Genomic DNA, 11,230 nt, shown 5'->3' on the forward strand with positions numbered 1-11,230 from the left:
TCCTATAAGATAAGGACTTTGTGATTCACATTCAACTATTTTTACTAGAAATCCTGATTGTTCACTCTCAAACATCACCTTCAAACTTTCCACTGCTAAACACAAGCTAACTCAGCTTTAGGACTTTGTTCCTCTAGCTTGCAGATATGAAAACAAAGCCTAAGGTTGAACCAGTTCCTGGGATATGAACTGTTTCCATCACCTTCCATAAACACTATGGTGGAATTGAGGAGATTTTATGTATATGCTTCAATGATGTTTTTCTTTACAATAAGTTTTGGACAATTTCATTTTTGTGTATCTTGGTATGATTTTATTTAAATTTCTTGTGCAAAAGGTTCATTTTTCTTGGAAATATGGTAGTATAAGTTGAACTAAATTCAGAAATTTAAAAAAGAAAGAAAAGAGAGGGAAATTAACTATCAAGTAAAGCTCTTCCATGTTGGAGGTACACCTATGCACATTTTCACATGAGTGTCTATAGAAGACAGCAATTTCTTTTAGACAGAAACTGTCAGCTCTGCAGGAGATGTCAGACACTGGTGAAGAACTGCTGATTCTGCAATGTGAAGTTTCCTCAGGGACTTTCTTCCTAAAACTCAGCTAATCTGAGGGCATGCAAACTTTGTGCCAGCCAGTCTGTATGTGGCTGCCCACAACTCTATGGGAAATTGAGGTAAGCAAGCTGTCTTAATTGCTATTCCCATTGCTGAGCCTAAATACCTTACACCCAAAAATAAAAGGGAAAAGGCTTATCTAGCTCACAGTTTGTACTGGTTTCAGTCCATGATTAGTGGGCTCCAAGGCAAGGTGACACATGACAGATGGGAAAATGTTCATGACTGTAGAAGGCAACAAAAGCAAATAATGAGAGCCAAACAACATTTGAAGAAACAAACTATTGTCTGACCCGTATAACTTATCCAGACTGCTAGAATATGGTGGGGTCACCCCAGTCATTAGAAACATCTAGCATTCACCCAGCCTTAATTCCAGAACACTTAATTCCAGTATTGCATCATGAATAAGTCACATACTCTAGATTCAGCTACTTCTAAAAAAGCATGCTTCCCATGATTGCATGAGGCTTTCTGGAGACGGGCACATCTAGATACAAACCATCCAGAAAATGCTGGGGGCCATACAAACACAGACACAAAAACAAAACAAAATAAAAACAATAGCAACAACAAATCATCTGATGATCTGAGAGCCAGAATTGTTTCTTTTTACTATGTATCCTTTCTCTGGCCTGAGTCAGGTGAGGAGGAGAGTGGCAATCTCACGTATGACACACTGGGTCATATAATGCAGGACAATTCCTTTGTGTTGGTCATGAGGAGCAGACTTGTAGGAGGTTATAGAAGGCAAAGTTTGTCCTAGAAAATGGTCTGTGATATTTTTTTTGATCCTTCAGACTTTCTGCCTCATTACAACGAGAATTTTCTCTGAAAACTCAGAGTGCAGCAGCTGTCAGACTTGCCGCTGGAGCACTTCATTCATTTATCAACTGTCCATTTCTCCTTTCATGCATGTGATCTTTATTAATTTTATTTCAGTTAAAGAGCCCCTTCCATTTTCCAAATAAATGTTTTTTGTCAAGTGATCCTTTCTGAGGTTATCTGGTGTAAGTCCTCCTCTAGTCAACCATGATAGAATTTATAATTGATAGCTTAAATAGTTTCTTTTGCCAAATTCCAGCCTTTTATCTACTCAGGCAAAAATTTTCCTTAGCTCTACTTCATAACTGAATCCTTATTAAGCACCACTCATAATCTCATACAAGCCATACAGAGATTTCATTAAGGAGACTAAGTATAACATTAAAGATCACCATAATATACTTCTTTTTTTAAAAAAAAAGGTAACTACAAGGTATAAAAAGTAAAGATATATTAATATGCTGAGCTGTAAAAGGTTCAAGTGAACAACATCAAACAATTGCCAATTGTTCTGATAACTCACTACTATTATGAATTATTGGACTATATTGAGTTATTTTTCTGAATTCAGGTACTTACAATCTTTGGACTGGCTTCAAGTATGAATAGGTTTTTTAAAGACTTCTCCAAATACAGCTTCTCTAACAGCAATGGAACACCCATCTCTGACAAAACAAAAGAAAACAAAAAAAGGTGACATAAATAACGGACCATTTTGGTGAGGGATTCCTAGCTGGAGCTAGGAAGCAATGCTCAAGGTAAGCATGAGAGCTCCCTGAAAAATACTATGGCCATCTTCAGCAAATGTGAGGTTCCAAGCTCCTCCAGCAATGAGGAAAGCAGTGTTCCCATCAGGAGAGGCAATGTGACCATCTTCTTGATGAGGATGAGCAGTGCACGATCGTCCTCCTCAGAACCAGGAAATGACACTCAAGATGAGGACCAGAGCTCCTTCAAAGTTCATTGGAAAAGTCAGCTTGGCAAGGTCCTCCAGCAGAACAGCGCAAGAGAACTAGCAGATTACAACAGCTTCTCCAAGTAGCATCCGTAACAGCATTGCAACAATGTCTCCTGCTCTGCTTTGATGGTGCTGGCAGCAACCCTAAGGTGGGTGTCTCACACCCATCACCAAAGTAGTTGAATTCAGCAGGGTGCAATAAGTTGATCACCACTTAGAAATCTGCTACAATACTCTTTAAATATATTTAAAAAAATAAAAGGTCCAGGAAAAAAAGTTAAGTTTTACTGAAAGGAAGCGTTAATGTTCAATTTGTTTGGTCAATCTTGCATGCCTATATCTGGTAATATGAGGGGAAAGTGATGACAAAAATATCTAATGTAATAAGCACGGCTGACTTCCCATTCTTGTTTTGAAATTTTGCACCACTTTTTGATTATCTATGGCTTTGTCTTTGCCCTTCTTGTTTTTTTTTTTTCTTTTTTAAAAATAAATTTTAGGGCCAGCCAAATACTTCAGAGGACTAAAGCTCCTGCAAGCACGCGCAGGGGACAGGGGATGTACTGAGACCATCATTGAGACTGGGCATGGTGGAGCATGCCTGTAATCCCAGCTCTTGGGAGTCTGTAAACAGATGGATCACTACAAATTCGATCTAGTAGTGAGACACTGAACACCCTGTAGACACTTACTTAAAAAAAGGTCATCCACAAAATGCAAATTAAAGCAACATTGAGATATCATCTCACCCCAGAAAAAAATGGCTAACATAAAGAAATCACCAAAAAACAAATGTTGGAGAGGATGTGGGGAAAAAGGAACTATTCTCCATCGCTGGTGGGAATGTAGACTGGTGCAACTGTTATGGAAATCAGTGTGGAGACTCCTTAGAAAAGTTGGACTGGAAATCCCATTTAAACCAGCTAATCCTCTATTGGAAATTTTCCCAGAGGTTCTGAAAATATATCATAGGGATATATGTGTGACTATGTTTATAGCAGCACAATTTGTGATAACCAAATCTTGGAAACAACCAAGATGCCCATCATATAACGATTGGTTGAAACAGATGTGGTATTTTTACACAATGGAGTATTATTCAGCTATTAAGAATGATAAACTCAAAGCCTTTATATTGACGTGGATGATACTTGAAAATATATTCATAAGTGAAATAAATCAGAAACACATGTGTAAATATTGTATAGTTTCCCCAGTATAAGAACTCAAAAGAAGAAATACAAATAGAAAGGTATAATACAAGTAAAAGGAAAGCAGGATTTCAAGCACTTAACTAATCAAGAGAGGGAAAGGAGAAGAGCTAGGAAACATAACAATTTAAAGAAAATCAATTATATGTAGAAGATGGGCAAGGCAATGATCCTTAGAATCTCCAGAACATTTTTTAATCTAGCAGGTAATTGGAAAGATTCTCACCCTGAATACCTATATATACTGCTACCTGTGATATAAGCAACTGCAATGCAGATGGTAATCTGTAATAGTAGTTTCTTACTTTAAGTGCCTGTCATTCTGATCTTCTGAATACAGGCTACATGTCGTGACATGCCAGTTGCTGCTGGGCTGTCTCTTGGGTAGGTTATTGTTCAAAAAAAAAGGGGGGGGTGAGCAATGAAGGCAAGAGACAGGAAAAAGAATATTGTGGGACTGTCCTGCTTCAAGGTTGTATTTGGTTAGACTTTTGGACTTATGTGTGAACATACTAAGTATATAATTCTTTTTGCCTATTTTTTAAAAATATATTCCAATTTTTAAATGTTTTTTCATCATATTCTGTAGGGACTCAAAGTTCAACATATCAATACTTGATGAAAAATACCTATTCCATGTAAGGCCTAAGATGTTTGATTTTCAGATAGTGACATGAAGCTTAACAGCCCAGGTTGTATGTAATAACAATAAGTTTGTCTTCTACATGGTTAACCACCTAAGTTTTCGGACCAAAAATTAGAGAAAAAGGAGGGCAGCAAGGAAAGCCAACGTTTTGGCCCTACCTTCCCAGGTCAATTAAGAATGAAGACATATGAGAACTTATACTGTAACGTCATGTCTCAAATTTTCTGATCAAGGAGATTATGGGGCCGAAGAAGAAAGTGATCAGTGATGTAGAGTGTGCCTAAGGAGAGTCACTTGGAGAGAAAACATTCTCTCAAGCTTTCACAGAAAGCACATTGGCCAAGCAATGGTCGTGACTCATCCACATGCCTGACACTGACAAAGTTTCTACAATCTGAGGTACAGGATCTCAGGATAAATCCTGAGGGGATTTCACTGACCTTATCAGACCCAAAAGCTACAACTCTTGTTGCATAGGCCCTGCTTTACCTTGGTCTTAACCATCCAACTGAAAAGTATAAAAACGAAGTATGAAAAGTAAAGCCATGGTGTTATGTTGAGCTGTAGGGGACTCAGGTCAACAATTTCTGACATTGCCAGTCAAGCAGAAGACGCAATACTATTATGGGTTACTGGACATTTTTAGAATATTTGCTAGGTTTACACACCTATATTATTCAAATAAAGGAACTTATCAATAAAAGCGGATACAGATGAATGTGCATTATGTATCTGTGTATTCAAAGTGGTTAGGATAGATACATAGTTTACATTCTCTTAATGAATAGAAGGATTTGTTTTAATGGTGCTTGTAAATAGGATAGCATGTCCACATCTTGTATGGCAATTAACCACTAGGAAGAATGTATGCAATTTGTTATTTATGGAAACTGTCCTGCTAATTTGGTTTGAAACTGTCTCATTGTTGTTTGTTTCTTAATAAAATTATGGAAAAAAGAGAGAGAAATAAATAAATAAATAAAAATAAAAAATGAAAAAAGACTACAGCCTCCTTTTTCACAAGGATGATGGAAAAAATTCATATATGCAAATAGAAATATGAGTATTAAATATAGATTTTGGACCCACGTGTCAGTGTTGTACTTTAAAAAAATGTTTGTTACAATATATGAATAGTACATTTATGAATATAACCCCTGGTAGTTCTTATTGAATAAATTACATATGAAATTTCAAACACTGCAAGAATTATTGTATTAATTCATGTATTACTTAAAAATTTCATTACTTTTTACCGTTATTAGATATTATAAATTATCTTTATATTATGCTAAATACCTAAGGTAATCAAAATTAAAACTTGACTAAATATCTAACATCCTAGCCATAACATGAAACAGATATCTTTGATCAAGTATTGATGTGTTGAAATTTAAGTCCTTACAGAATATGAAGGAAAAAAATTTAAAAAATAGGAATATACACATATTTTTACACAGAAATTTAGAAACCTGACTGTACACAACATTGTAGCAGGACAGTCCTGTCATATTTTTTTTTCTTTTTTTCTGTCTTTATTTTTTTCATTTATTACCCATTTAAAAAAAGAAAAACAAAAACAAAAAAAAACTTTTACTTGTGAGACAATATGGTAATAATTGGACATATAGGGTAAATCAAACTGTATATGTTGCAGGGTAATAATAAGCTTTTCTTCTAGAGGGTGAACAACCTAAGTTTGCAGATCAAATATTGGAGAAAAGGAAGGGCTACAAGGTCTGCCAACATTTTGGTCCTAGCCTTTCAAGTTCAGTGAAGACAGGACATAGGAGAACCCATACTGTAACATCATGTAACTTAGTTGTGCCACAAAATTTCTGATCAAGGACATTATGAGGCCACAAAGGAATGTGATTAATGCTGTATAGTGTGCCCAAGAAGAGTCACATGGAGAGAAAACTTTCTGTAAGGCTTTCTCAGAAAGCAAATTGGTCAAGCATTTACCCTGACTCATCCACATGGCTGACACTGACAAATGTTCTACAAAGTGCAGCACAGGATTATAGAATAAATCCTCAGGGGACTTGACTAGCCTTATCAGTTTCAAAATTTACATTTCTTTTATATAGGTCTTGCTTTATCTTGGTCTTAACTATCCAGCAGAAATGTATAAAACCTAGGTATATAAAGTAAAGCCATATTAATATGCAAAGTTGTAAAAGGCTCTAGTCAACAACTTCTGCGGACAACCCCCTGCTATTGTGGACCACTGGACTGTGTTGATTGTTTTGCTGAATTCAAGCAACTATAATATCTAGATTCCAATAGAATACCCATCTCTGACAGGACTGAACTGGAGAGGGTGTGATACAGAGGAAGGACTATTTTGTATTTGTATATACAGAATAGTTAGGATAGATGTACGGCTGCTTTCGCTTGGTTCAATGAGAGGAAGAATTTGTAGTAGCAGTGTTTGGACGGGATGCCCTGGCTTCTTCTTGTGCTTGTATGACCGCTGAGAAGATAACAATGTGCAATGTATCAATTATTGAATATGTCCTATTAATCAACTTGGAAAGTGTCTCGATATTTGTTTCTCAATAAAATAAAATAAAATAAATTATAACTAGAAGGCCAAATAAAGGGAAATGTACTACTACTATAGATACTTCTGAACATTCAGTTTATTTTAAATAGAATTAAAATTTATTCTCCTATGTATTATTATAGATGGCTAAATTAAATAGAAATATTATGGTCAGTCAGACAGGATGTGGCCTCTGAAGAATTCAGGAGATGATGTCCAAGGTGAAAGTGAACTGGGATATCTCCAAACAAGTAGAAGCAAACTTTCCTTCTTTATTTTCACTTTTTAAATTTGAGGTAACAAACTACTCTAGAAAGGATTGTCAATAAATCATCTGAATGGCATTCAGAACTATGGCAATCCAATTCACTTGGGCATTTCTTACTCAAACTGACATTTAATTACCTTAAATTCATTTACAGAATTTTGGTGTTGTCAATAAAATCTAATTCTTCCTTAATATGTTTCTTTACATCTGAGTTTCTCAATAAGAGGGCTTTAGCATTTAAAGCTACATTACATAATTCTTTGTGTATCTAAAATATAGGTTTCTATTAAGTCATAATTTAATATGTGCATTGTAGTAATACTTCATAAAGTGTATTTCCATTTGGACTTTTACAATTTATGGCAAGAGTATTATAGAAAAACAATAGAGTAACAGATGAGATACATAAAATTTAAATAGACTACATGATAAAAAATGTCTCACTACACATCTACATCAGAGTAAATGTCACAAAGAACATTAACAATTATCAGGCAAATGTTCAGTAACTAAGTTGAGCCAAGCTTGTACATGCCTACAAAATGAGAGTCATTCTGAGAAATGTAACAATTAATCCTTTTAGTAGTCCTCTCAATGGTAGATTTTTGATTGACTACTATTCTTAATAGTTAAATAAAAATTATTTAAAAGTTAATATGGGCATATTAGTACATCGAATATAAAATTCAATAGCAAATATCTTGATGGTCATTGAAAAACAGACATTTGATGAAAATTAATAAACTTCAAACAATGACTTTAAAGAAAAATCAGTGGATTTCAATAATGGCCTTTATTAAAAAAAATCACTCTTACCAAATATATTAAGTGTTATCTAAAGCCCAGATTATGTAAAATGTATTTTTCTAAATTTATTGTCCATGTATCATAAATAAGTATAAAAAAGAGAAAGAGGTGTTAAAACAAGGACTATTTATCTTTCATGTATTTAAAGGATAAGCACACAGTAACTTACATTTTACTGGGAAATTTTATACTTTTTAAATATTTGAAAAATAGAAAATCTTGAATAGAACAAACATAGTGTGAATTTGCAATTAAAACTACAGAATTTTACTGATCAGGGTTCAATCCCAGGAGTGCTTTTCCAGCCCTGCCCCTGGCTTATGTTGAGACTGTGACTGAGACTGGGCATGGTGGCACGTGCCTATAATCCCAGCTCTTGGGAGGCTGAAAATAGGAGGATCACTATGAGTCAGACCTGTGTAGTTAGACCCTGCAGATCCTGTTCTTATTACATAAAAAGGAAAAACTACAGAATTACAATACGATCAAAGATATCTGGAATAATTCATAACTATGGACATTGTCCTTTATTTTTATTTGAAACCTTTAAAAAATACACCAGTATTTGACAATGAGAAGGAAATACAATACATTAAAATCTTTCATTTTATTCATTTTTATGAAGTACAAATATTTCAACAGTGCATATTAAGTTGAATAAAGAATTTTGCAAACCACAGTACTATTATTTTTTGTTGTTTCTTTTTGTATTTTAAGGACAAGTACACAGGGTGTTCAGGGTCTAACTACTAGATCAGATTCATAGTGATCCGCCTGTTTACAGCCTCCCAAGAGCTGGAATTACAGGCATGCACCACCATTTCCAGTCTCAATTGTTGTCTCAGCACACCCTGGGGTCAGGGCCAGTATGGCAGGCCTGAGGATTGAACCATGGCCCCTGCTTGCAGGTGTTTTAATCTGTTGAGCTATTTGGCTGGCCCCACAGTATAATTTGTAACTCTTATAACTAAAGTTTCAATGTTTGTTTCAATGTTGTGCCAATTTCCTCCTCCCCATAGAGATTAAGTGTAAGATAGATGTTGGTTCAAAATAAATAAAATAAACTATTGCTAATGAAAATCAAAAATATTTAAATTATAAAATGAAGGTAATAAGGTCAGTAAGGTAAAAATATCTCAATTACAAATGTCTCTCTACATAGAAACTATACCAAACATTGACATCATCTTAGTATTAAATATTTGAGATATAGTCTTATTTTGGAGAACATGAGGCAGTATAAATGCTGGAAATTATTAGTGAATAGAATGGTAGTAGGTCATTTATGAAGTTTCCAAATAGACTTAGATTCTCAATGAGATGAAATCATTTCTTTTGAAAAAGTAAAAGAGACAGGTATGATTGTAAGGCCGCCCAAATCCCCCAAATTTCATTTGCTATGAGGGATAAAAGCTGACAGAATATATACTTCACATACAGGTTGTCTCCAATCAATATTATTTTGCATGTGGACATGGAATCTCTACTTTTCTTTGCCATTGCCAATGTCCCAGACATTTCAGAGAAACTGTGTTGATTCTTGTTTTCATCGAGGTCATGTAACCTTGGAGAATTTGGAAAATACTATTGCACAATCATGTGTATTTCCTTTCCATTGCTGTGACAAATTACCTGAGAAAAACAACCGAAAACATAGAAAGTTTGTTCTGGACAACAGTTTCAGAGATTTCAGACCATGTTCAGCTGGCTCCACTATTTCTGAATCTGAGGCAAAATATTGCAGCAGGGTAGAATTTTTTGCAATAGAAATCTGCTGGCATCATGAAGACCAAGAAACACAGCAAGAGAGGGGATTAGATGAAGACAAGATATATCCTATGAGGTTATGTCCCTAATGATGCACTTTCTGCACTGAGGCACAACTTCCTGATGGCCTATTCAGCTATTAAACTCAACAATGGATCCATAATCATGAGGAAGTTCAGTTTTTAAGGTTTTCCCATTTATTATCCTATCACATTTCTAAACCTCACTTCTGAACCATTTTCATTATATTATTATCCAAACAGAATAAAGCTCACAAATATCAGAGGGAGTTTTAAATCATATATCAAAAAACAACAATTTATATATTTTTCAAACATTGTTTCTGTTGGAAAACTATCTCTGTATCTAAAATTGAATTCAATCAAGTAGATTAATTTAAACATTTTTATTTCTATTTGGCCTAAGGTTTATGTCATAGTCAGTGTTTACACAGGGATAGATTTACTATAGAACAAATAATTTATAGGGTTATTTTATAATATGCCAAAAGTCAAATGCGGAAGTGTGAAAGAAATCTGTCCACAACCTAAAGACCGAAGGAATCAACGTGAGGACCTTGATCCCATGACAATGTCTTTCAGGAATCTAGTCAAAGGCCTAGAGCTCATGATAACACCTTATAGAAGACTGTGTCAAGGATCTGCACTGGGATGTCTCAAGGGACAGTGAGGGAACCTGGAAATTCTGTACCAGTGGGATGAAGGTTCTGTGCCAGCAGACTGAGAGATTGGCACTGGAGCCAGTAATTTATATGCAAGGTGCAGTCTAGAGCTCACCTGCACAGAACTACACTGATCTTCAGCAACAATAAACTCCTCTGACAATGAGAACAAGAAGGTCAGAGCGGCAAGCTTTTACAGGAGAACTGATACCACACCATCTTCCCCTCCAGTTCTCCTTTTATTCTATTGGCAACAGTCCTTAGGTGGGCCTTCCACACCCAGCACAATACTGACTTATGAACTAAAGGTGCTTCTCAATGTGCAATTTGTGGATTTTAATAAATAAGAATCTTATTGTTGTGACCTGCATTCATTTTGTATGTACCAAATAAAAAACAATGTTGAGGCCAGACAATTCAGCAGACTAAAGCACCCACTTAGGCAGAGCCCAGTGACTAGAGCTCGATCCCCAGCATGTTCTGCTGGCCCCGCCCACAGGGTGCACTGAGACAGAGATTGACACTGGGAGTGACACCATGCTCCTGTAATCCCACGTTTGAGAGACTGAACACAAGGAAAATCACTGTGAGTTTGATCTAAGTAGTGAGACCTCGTAGAATCTGTAATAAATACATTACAAAAACAGTGTCTTTTAGTATGAAAAATGCAATCTAGTAACCTTCAAGTTCTTTACAAGAGCCACAGTTCTCTTTTAGAGAAATGATAATGCCTTTCTAAAAGGCAACCCATAGTGCCTTCAAAATGTGCCATCCCTGCCTGTTCTCATTTTTTGAAAAAAAATATATATGGGCGGCTGGGGAGATTGCTCAGTAGAATAAATGCTTGCCTGGCAAGCGCAAGGGTCTGAGTTCAATCCCGGGATCTGAACAACAACAACTA

The sequence above is a fragment of the Octodon degus genome, unplaced genomic scaffold, assembly GCF_000260255.1.
Source record: "Octodon degus isolate 3935 unplaced genomic scaffold, OctDeg1.0 scaffold00313, whole genome shotgun sequence".
In the NCBI taxonomy this organism is placed as follows: Eukaryota; Metazoa; Chordata; class Mammalia; order Rodentia; family Octodontidae; genus Octodon; species Octodon degus.